Below are 11166 nucleotides of genomic sequence, written 5' to 3' on the forward strand. Positions count from 1 at the left end.
CCCTCCCCCCCCCCCCCGCATCTGCAGTGGACTCAGAAGAAATATAGCCAAGCCCTATGAGCCAAGTTTACATTCAGGGCTTGGCTACACTTACAAATTTGCAGCGCTGCAGCAGGGTGTGAAAACACACCCTCTGCAGCGCTGCAAATTGCGGCGCTACAAAGCGCCAGTGTAGTCAAAGCCCCAGCGCTGGGAGCCGCGCTCCCAGCGCTGTCCGTTATTCCCCACAGGGAAGTGGAGTACGGACAGCGCTGGGAGAGTTTTCTCCCAGCGCTGGCACTTTGATTACACTTAGCGCTTCAAAGCGCTGCCGCGGCAGCGCTGCCGCGGCAGCGCTTTGAAATGCAAGTGTAGCCAAAATCTCAGAAAAGAGATAAATTTGAGGAGTGTACATGAAAAGAAGGGGTCAAAACCAAGGGAAGGGATAGCGGTGAAAATAGAGGAAGTTCCCACTCTATCTGTGGTACTTATGCAGCCCCATCACCATAGTATCTGAGCACATCACACTGTCTAAACTATTTCTCCTCACAGTCCATCTGAGGTAGAGCAGTACTATTATCCCCATTGTACAGATAGGGCACTGAGGCACAGAGATACTACTAAAGGCCAAGAGGCCTAGCTGCATCTTTAGGTGCCCCAAAAACCTTTGAAACTCCATCCTTAAGGCATTGGCCTGTGGTCATACAGGAAGTCCACGAAGGGGAATAGAACCTAAGTCTTTCAGGGATAGTTCCCTATGCACTGGACCAGACTATCTCTCTGCTGCATACTGCAAAAAAAGAAGACTCTAATAGATGGTAGCAAAACCACAAAGGTCACTTCTCTGAGACTCCAGCAATCGGTTCCAAGCAACTGGGAAGGACTTCTGTTTAAAGGCTAGTTACTTTCCAGAAGGCTCTTAAACACAACATTACAGTGAGTGAGTTGCAGTTTTCATAGGAGAATATTTAAAACCAAACGCCAAGAAAATCCCATATTTTAAAGTTGAGAAAAAAAAATTCTGGCAGAAAAGGAACATCAATAGGCATAGGAGCTCTGGGCAGCTCTTCCCCTTGAAAGATAGTTAGAGGGTCAAATCCTCTAGTTCTTAAGCAAGTTAAACTTCTATTGCCATCAGCACCTCCACTTATAGATATTAACATCACAGTGAACATGTGATAACATGCTCAATAACTAAACACTTCATACTTAAATATCTGGGCCATCTTATCCAGGGCTACACATCTTATACACAATGGTCAGGGACCAGTGTTGCTAATTCTCATGATTTTGTCAAGAGTCTCATGATAATTATTGTTTTCCTTAAAGCCCCAGCTCCTTGAGTCAAGTGGATATGATGATTTCAGCCTTCATTCTTAAAGAAAAAATATGTTTCTAGCCCTCCTGGCTGTGGATAAAGCTTTAAAAATTGACCCTGTGCACTCTAAAGGCTCAAAAAGCAGAAGACAAATAAAAAGAACACCAAATCTATTATTTTTACATAATTTCTATATTTTAAAGCCAATCTCATGATTTTTGGTGAGCCTGATTCATGATTTTTGAACATTTGGGGTTGTCAATACTGTGAAAGTGACTTGAAAGTGTCAGTTTCACTCCTGTTTACCCTCAGTTTCTAGTCTATTATTTGTAATGGTGTAATACCCTGAGAACCCCAGGCAGGTGCAGTATAAACTTACAGTGCCTAGTAGGTTGTTTCCAAAAGTTAAATGATCTATTCCAAGCTTGGTGACCTGCAAAAAAGTAATACAAAGTAATCTAATTTTTTCTATAATTGTTTCAGTTATTGTATTCAAGAGTTCAATTGTTGTATTCAAGAGTTAGTAACAAAGTAAGAATATACATTAAAATTGTATACCTAACCAGTGTCCCTTCAGTGACTTGGCACAAGATGTCAGAACATGTTAGTATTAGAGCTGACTGGGTCTAATAGTTATTTAATTTTCTTTCTTTATATAGGAATTAGATACAGTGTTCCTGTCAGCTAATTACTAAGTTATCTCTAAAAAAAACCTAGAGTTTTCAGGTGCCTAAGTAACCCCTGGAATTACAGTTTAAGTTGCCCACCGCCCAAATCTGAAATGGTACTCCTACTGGTACTTACCACATAAGTGTTGTGCTATAGAATTTTTCATGTGCGGTGCTTTAAAAAGGTGGGTAAGCATTAGCTCCACTTTGCAGATTGAGAATTTTAGATTTGTTCTAAAATTAAATATTACTTGGTGTTTTACATCCCCTTTTGTAAAAGTCCTAAAAAATACCATATCAATGGCAATAACTGTAACCTGATATGCCAATTAAAAAGGGATTTAGCTACCAAAGAAACATTGAAAATGTGGGTTGTTAAGCCTAGATTATGTAATTAAATTAGTAAACTCTATGGTTGAATTGGATTATAGTATAGTTCAGTGTACAGTTTAAGGTTTACAATAAATAAAAATACTGCAGTCTTTATTTCTACCTGCAGTCTTTATTTCTACCCTGTATTCTATTCTGGTTATAACCTGGCATGATTCTGGCCATGTCGGTCACACCAAACAGTCTTGAAACTTAGCTTGACTGCAACCAAATTTAACAATTGTCACAGGAAATGTTGCTTTCTACATTTGTTATTTTTATAGTGCCATAAACTTACATGGTGCTTTACAAACCTATAAGAAGACACATTCATTTCCCCAAGGAGCTTAGGGTCTATGGCTCTGATCCTGCACACATGCACATAAGTAAGTTTGGACACTTGAGTAGTCCCATTGACTCCAGTGGGACTAGTAACGTGTGAAGTTACTCACGTGAGAAATGTTTGCAGAAGTGGAGCCCAATAAAAAAGACATTGGGCAAAAGCTGAGATAAGGCAGGATGGTGGTGGGTTTTGAAGATGGCTGAACATTTTTGCATTCCTTTTTATAGCACACAGGGTCCAAGAGGACATGATCGTGGTAAGCTTTTACATCAGCACAAAACAAAATGCAATTCAACTTTAATGTTATATTAACATAGTTCCATTGTTATGGCAGCAGTGTAATTTTGGTTTGTTTCACATCCTGTATATTTTATGGTATAAATTAAATAGAAAAATATATTAAGTTGCACATTTAACAAGAAAAACAGGAATAGAACATCTTTGCCGCATTGAACGTGTATAGCATTGCTGTAGGAACTTAAACTCTTATATGTCCTAACTCTAACTTAACCATGCAACCTCAATGTTGCATCAGATTTTTTTAAATTCCGTTTATAAAATGTTATAATATTTGGCCAATACAATATCCTCGTAAGCCCTTTCTTAGCTATAAAAGAGAGCCACCAGCATAGTAAACATCCTACTATATTTTTTCTTTTCGATTGCCTTATGTTTGATGCCGTGAAATCTCATTCATGGCTCATTCTTTCCTCTTCAAATATTTTCAGTTGTTTAATGTGACAGATGACAATGGACTGTCCTTCTATAAAAGAGGTGGTCCCTGTCCTTTCCTATTCAGGTGAGAGGATTTAAACAAGTGGTCAAATCTCCACTGTTATGAATCCTTACAATGTATTAAATAGAAAGCACCTGGTCATATGGACTTAACTAGTCTTGCAGTGCTCAGTGTCATGCATTCAGAACAGGATGAAGCATAGTGGGTATTGCTAGGGCTTGTACACTCCTGAAGCCTGTCCTGTACCTATCCTTGTATGTATTACTCTTGTAGCTGTGTCAGTCCCAGGATATTAGAGAGATAAGGTAAGTGAGGTAATATCTTTAATTGGTCCAACTTCTGTTGGGAAGAGAGACAAGTTTTCACTGTGACACTCTGAATATCTTTCCCAGACCTGAAGAAGAGCTCTGTGAAGCTTGAAAGCTTGTCTCTCTCCCCAACAGAAGTTGGACCAATTAAAGATATTACCTCACCCACCTTTTCTCTGTACCTATCCTGTCATTAACCAGGGGACTTCAAATTTCCTGGGCTGTTAATCTGGCACCTTTCACAAGTACAATAACACAAGATCAATAACAAAAAATAATAACAATAATTTGGGAGGAAGGATGGTTTTGTGATTAAGGCATTGGACTGGGATTTAATTAATCTGTCTTGTATACTCAGACTGTAAATTGTTTATGGCAGTAACTGCCTCTTACTATGTGTTTGCACAGTGCCTATCATGTTGGGGCCCCTAGGTTGGGGGATTCTAGGTCCTGCTGACATAGAAATAATGCTATTTTAAAGGAAGTGCTGAACAATCTAAAACATCTTCTTGAGTTCTGGATGTTTGTGCACCCTGAGTTTTATGTCTGATTTCAACCACCTACCCTTTTTCACCCTCCCCTTGCATTTTTGGTTTACTTATGGTGTGGAGTCATTAACTTTTTTTCCACCTGTACCCCCAAATCATCAAGTCTTTCCTTCTTGATAACAAACTGTCTTTTTAAACTGTGACCACATAATCCCAGAATCCCTTTAACTGTTTCTGCCATAAAGGGAATACTCTAATATATCATTTACATTACATTATTATGTATGGCCAAAGGTGGCACTTACATTCAGTGCATATAAATTTGATAATTTCTCATTTTAAATTATAGCTATAATGCTATAACTATGTTCTCTGTGCAAATTTAGACCCTAATACTTCAATCTTGTATGCATGGGTTTAATTCGACTTCACTGGGGCTAGACGGTCACGGGGGTCTGCTCAAACGGAACAATTTTAGGACTGTGATCTTGATGAATTGCACACTTCCCCTGTTATATTTTCAATAAACATAATTATGGCAGCTATTTGGATTTTTATCACAAAAACTTTGGTGCTGTAAAAATATTTCATATCAACTCCTTTCCCCCACCAAAAAAAGGAGACCTTTTAGGGGTCACAAACAAAAGGTAGTGAAACACTGCTATTTCACTATGAAATATTATTAATTATTTGTATTACAGTAGTGGTCAGAAGCCTCAATCAAATCAGGCCCCACTTTGTTAGGCACTGTACAAACACAGAGTCAGACACTTCCTGTTCTCAAGTGCATACAAACGAATGGCCTTGTGATGGGGCGGTAGCCCCTCACTGGAGGACAAGGGGTTAAAAGCTGCCCTAGGGAGGCTGCGCCGGAGGCAGCAAATCAGAGGAGATCTGAAGGGAGCAGCCAATCAGGGCCAAGTAGGCCCATATAAAAAGGGGTTTCAAGGCAGAGGAAGGCAGTTCTCTGCTGGGAGCCCAGGGAGGAAGGACTGTGTCCCTGAAGGGCCAAGAAAGCTGCCAGCACCCTGGACAGAGCTGTGCTGCAAACAGGGGCTGAGGAAGTCAGAGACAGTTCCTGGTTGGCTGTGGGGTGGGAGTGGGGTTCAGACTGAGGCCCCGATACAAGGGTAAAGAGAGTGCTGGAGCTATGTGGGAAGTGGCTAGACTGTGGACTGCAGTTTGCCACTGGCGAGAAGTGGCTGAACAGTGGGCTGCAGTTCCCCCAAAATGGGGAAGCATAGTGTGTGGCATGGCTGGAGGGCTGTGTTGCTGAATAGGATGCTGTGGTCCTTGGAGAGACATGGGTCCAAGAGCCGGAGTCATGGTGGCAATGCACCACCTGAAGGGGGTGCACTCAACTGCAGAGCTAATTCCCAAGACAGGCTGAGGAGACACCAGAGTGATGAGTGGACTCTGTTACGAGTGGTGAAGAATGCAGGCAGCGTGGTCACCCTGATCAGGGGAGGACAGCAGCCTGTGGGGATGATTGTCCAAGTACAAGGGCGATTGAGAGACTAAAGAAAATAGTTAAGGTGGGGATGATGGATCTGGAGTATGCGGAGGTCTTCCTTTCAGAGGGTTATTTTGCCACCCCAGGCTGGACACTGGGGTCAGTACCCCAGCAGAAAGGGACTGACAGATAGCATGTAAAGCTGAAGACTGTGCTGCAGGAAATCCTGGAGAACCAACAGAAGCAATGGGAGGCACAGTGGTACCTCCGGACTTGTCTGGGGCAGCTGGTTAAAGAACAAAAGGCCCTGGTAAAGTTCCTGTGGAGGGAGGTTAATAGAAGCTGCAGAGAGCGTGAGGAGAAGCCAGGCACCAGGGCCAGGAGGCTGGTGGCTGGGCTGACTGATTGTCAGGGGCAGCTCTAGCTAAACAAGCAGGTTCTTGGAGTGGCAAATATATGGGGCGGCATAATGCTGGGGCTCCAGCTCAAACCTGAGGCAGCATCCTGGGCTGGATCCTGACCGCCCTGCGGGGGAGGCAGTAAACAGCTTGTAAACAGTAAATGGCTTGTCCCTGCTGCTGCAAGCTGAGGAGGAGCAGCCCGTCCTCTGCAGCCAGGGCAGGGCTGTTCTACCGGCTCCCGCCTGGGGGGGTGTGGCTGCTGACCACGGCAGAGCAGCAGGGACAAGCCGAGGAGGAGCGGCCATCCTCTGCAGCCGAGGCAGGGCCACGCTACTGGCTCCCGCCCAAGAGTGGGGGGCGGCTGCTGACCGCGGGAGAGCGGCGGGAGCCGGTAGTGCGGCCCTACCCTGGCTGCAGAGGATGGGCCGCTCCTCCTCGGCTTGTCCCTGACGCTCTCCCGCGGTCAGTGACCATCCCCCAGGTGGGAGCCAGTATCACGACCCTGCCCCGGCTGCAAAGGACGGGTGGAACATGGCGCCCAGGCGGGCCGCTCCTTCTTGGCTTGTCCCCGCCCCTGCCTCCTCCTCCTCCTCCCCTCTACACCACCTTCTGCCAGGGGAGGGGAGAGGGGAGCGGAGCGACAGCCTGGGCTGAGCCAAACTCATGCTAGGGCCAAGGCGAAGACTGAGGATGAGCGGGGCTGGGATCTAGCAGCAGCTCCAACCCCCAGCCACGGGAGCGGTGGCAATGGGAGATGAATCCACCTTGGGGCAGATCCACAGTAAGGTAAGAGTCGGGCCGGGCGGGAGGGTCCCCGGGACTCCTGGGGAGCTTCTGCCTGCTGGAGCCCCAGAGGCTGCTGTCTCCCTCCCCAGCCTCGCACAGAATGCCAGTGCCTGGAGTCTCCTTCTGCCTCCCCCCCTGCAGGGGATGAGTGACCTGGCAGAGAGGGGCAGCATCTGTCCAGCAAGCCAAGCACCTCTTCCAGCTCCAGAGCTCTCTCCATTGCATGCCCCTTGGGCTCCCAGCTGGGCGGCCTCAGTGCTGGCAAAACGCCAGCAGGGCTGGGTCCAGTGTGTATCTGAGCTCATGGGGAGCTCTCTCACCCCAATGACTAGCGCCTTACCTATGGCAAGTACAGTAGTGCAATAGGAGTGTGACATGAAAAATATTGTGTTATGTTGTGACATGGTTACTCAAATCACGATTATGTGTATGTACTGTGCTGCTCTATCAGCACCATTCGCGCTAATTTCCATTTCACATCAGTGCCAGTGGTTATAGGGCAAAAATGCCGGGACAAAAATGAAAATGACTATCCAGTGCTGCCTACTGGCAACAAAGAGAGAAACGGCAAAAAGAATTAGAAAAACTATCTCGTACTTCAAAAAAGTATTTTACAAAAGTCGACAATCAAGGAGAAAGCTCTAAGCAATGCATTGAAGGTGATTATTCATCAACTAATGAAGACCAATCAAACCAAGGATTACCTTTATCAACTGATAAAGATGAACAACAATCTGACCAAAGATTATCTTCACTAACTGATAAAGATGTACAATCACAATCCATCCAAAGATTTACTACTGAAGAGTCCAGAAACGAAGAACTGTTATCCAAATCTAAAACTGAAGAACAAGTATTGGAAGGTGGAGAGACTGACATAGGATCGGATCCAAGTACATGGCCGACAATAATTACTGATGCAATGCGAATGATTATTGTCAAAAAAGGTCCTTCAAAACTAGATCCTACATTTGAATATCCATTTAATGAGTCGAATTGTCGATTTATGCCATCCAGTATGAAGAAAAAAATGAAAAATAGGGAACAAATTAATAGATCGTGGACCAAAGATGTATTCACGGACCAAAGATGTAGTTTTTTGTTTTTGCTGCAAACTGTTCTGTAACTCGGACATTCTTCTGGCAACTGCAGGTTTTAATGACTGGCAAAATTTGCATCAGCATTTGAAAGAACATGAAACATCAAAAAATCATTTATGCTCATTGACAAATTGGATTGAGCTGTCAAACATATTACGTTCCAGTACAACAATCGATGCAGTACCGCAACGTCAACTAAATTCAGAAATTCTACATTGGCAAGCGGTGTTGGAACGTTTACTGGCAATCATTAATTTCCTAGCCGAACAGTGCCTCGCATTCCGTGGATCCTTGGATATTTTATATGAGAATAACATTGGAAATTTCTTAAAATTGGTTGAGTTATTGGCAAAATTTGATAATGTTATGGCTGAGCATGTACGAAGAGTGTAAAATGGAGAGATTCACATCCATTATTTGGGTAAAAATACACAAAATGAGATAATAGAATTAATTTCTAATGGAGTGCGTAATGAAATTTTATTGAATTTGAAACATGCCAAATATTACTCAATTATAGTTGATTGTACTCAAGATCTGAGCAAAACCGAGCAAATGTCAATAGTTTTACGATTTCTGAAAACTGATGAAAATGCAGAAGTGAAAATTTATGAACACTTTCTAGAATTTATACCAGTGAATGAAACTACTGGGAAAGCACCCACAGATGTAATTCTACAGAGATGGGAACACTGTGGAATACCTTTAGAAAATATGCGCGCCCAAGGGTATGATAATGGCTCAAACATGCGTGGACGACATGCAGGTTTACAGCAAAGAATACTGAATTTAAACATTCAAGCTTTTTTCATTCCTTGCCATGTGCATTTGCTCAGTCTGGTTGTCAGTGATGCTGCCAAATCATCTAAAGATGCTGTTTCATATTTTACCACAGTGCAAGCAATTTACAACTCTTTTAGTGCTTCCACACACCGTTAGGCAGTCTTGAAGAAGTATCTAGAACAAAAACTCACACTTAAACCTCTAAGTCAAACTAGATGGGAAAGCAGGATAGATGTTATTAGACCATTCCACTATTCATCAGGAGAGATTTATGATGCACTGTTCGAAATAAGCCAAGACTTGTCATATGATCCTTCATTTGGACATGAAGCTGAAACATTGGCTCAGAAAATGATGCAGTTTCAATTTTCATGTTGCACGGTTATTTGGCATAATATTCTAAATCAAATTAATTTGACCAGCAAAGTTATGTAGAACATAACCATAGACATATCCGAGGCAAAGATGATTTTGAATAAAACGCTGGGGTATTTAAAAAAAATACCATTCAGATGAAGGATTTGAAGAAACTGTCAAAGAAGCAACAACAATAGCAGAGGATCTTGATTTTGAACCGACATTTGCACCTCAACAATTCATTCATCCTTGGAAAAAACAAGACAGTTTTGTTATGAGGCTCATGATGATCCTATTCTCAATCCAAACGAAAGGTTTAAAGTTGAATGTTTCTATTGTATTTTGGATGTAGCTATAACTTCCATTGAAGAAAGATTTTGTCAGTTGCATGGTCATTGTGAAACTTTTGAATTTTTATACAATATTGGAAATATTAAAAATCAGTTTTCCAAAGAAGACCTCATGAAGCACTGCCAAGAGCTACATTTAGCACTCAGTACTGATAATGCTGCTGTCATAAACAGATAGTTAAGGGTTAAAGTCTCTTTTACCTGTAAAGGGTTAACAAGCTCAGTAACCTGATGAACACCTGACCAGAGGACCAATCAAGGGACAAGATAATTTCAAATCTCTGTGGACGGAAGTCTTTGTCTGTGTTCTTTGTTTGAGTTGTCGTTCTCTTTTTGGATCTAAGAGAGGCCAGACATATTCTTCAAGTTCTCCAAGTTTCCTGAAGTATTTTCTTCTATTCAGTCTAGTGAGTATTAGAAAGGCGGACTAGTCTTATAATTTGATTTCTACATTTGCAATTGTGTGTTTGCTGAAGAAATATCTTTATTTCTGTTTGCTGTTACTTTGATTATTCTGAGGAGGGAGGGGAAGTCTCTCCAGTTTTTATAAGTTAGACCCTGTAAATTTTTCCATCCTGGTATTACAGAGATAGTGTACTTTCTTTCTTTCTTTTAATAAAATCTTTTCTTTTTAGAACTTGATTGACTTCTTCCCTTGTTTGGATTTTCAGGGGAAGGGGAGGGGGGAAAAGTGAATCCCTCTTTATTTGATTCAAGGAGTTTGAATCAAGGTATTTTTCCCAAGGACTAGGGGAAGGGAAGGGGGATAGGGAATCCCTCTTTGTTTGAGTCAAGGAATTTGAATCCAGGTATCTCTCCTAAGGACTAGGAGCGGGGAGAGGGGAATGCTTTATTTCCCTTGGTGCTGAGATTCAAGGAGTTTGAATCTGTGTTCCCCAGGGACAGTTTTGGGGGAACAGGGAGTGTGTCAGACACTTAAAACTTGACTGGTGGCAGCAAGAACCAGATCTAAACTAGGATTTTAGTTTAGAGGAGTCCATGCAGGTCCCCATCTTGTGAACGCTAAAGTTCAAAGTGGGGAATAAACCTATGACAGCTGCTGACATTGATGCAGTAGAATTGTATGATGAATTAATAGCTTTATCTGAGCTAATAAGTCCTAAAACTTCTCCTCTAAAACTATTAGAATTTATAGCAAGAAATGATTTTTTCACTCCAAACACTGCTATAGCATTATGCATTCTTTTAACATTACCAGTATCAGTGGCTTCTGGTGAGCGCAGTTTCTCAAAACTGAAATTACTAAAAAATTATTTGAGGTCCATCATGTCTCAAAATCGGTTGTCAGGACTCACATTAATTTCAATTGAAAGTACTATTGCAAAAAATTTAGATTTCACTGACTTATTAAAAGACTACACAAGCATAAAAAACAGAAAAATTAAGTTCATATACATTCTTTTAATTTATAAGAAACTGGAAGACACTAACGTTTTTCATTACAGTGTATAGTTGAACTCAAATTGTTTGTAATTGTGTTTGTTTTTTTGTTAAAATTAAATGTTAGAATTACACTAGTAGGAAATTGTTTTATTTAACTAACTACAGATTCTCTGTTTTCATTTTTTTTAAATTTTAAACAGTCAAGACAAAAGTGCAAAGTGCAAACATGTGTAAAAGCCAAAAAAAATGCATGGGGGGGGGGCAAAATTTTTTTTGCTTGGGGCAGCAAAAAACCTAGAGCTGGCCCTGCTGATTGTTATGCC

The sequence above is a fragment of the Mauremys mutica genome, chromosome 11, assembly GCF_020497125.1.
Source record: "Mauremys mutica isolate MM-2020 ecotype Southern chromosome 11, ASM2049712v1, whole genome shotgun sequence".
In the NCBI taxonomy this organism is placed as follows: Eukaryota; Metazoa; Chordata; order Testudines; family Geoemydidae; genus Mauremys; species Mauremys mutica.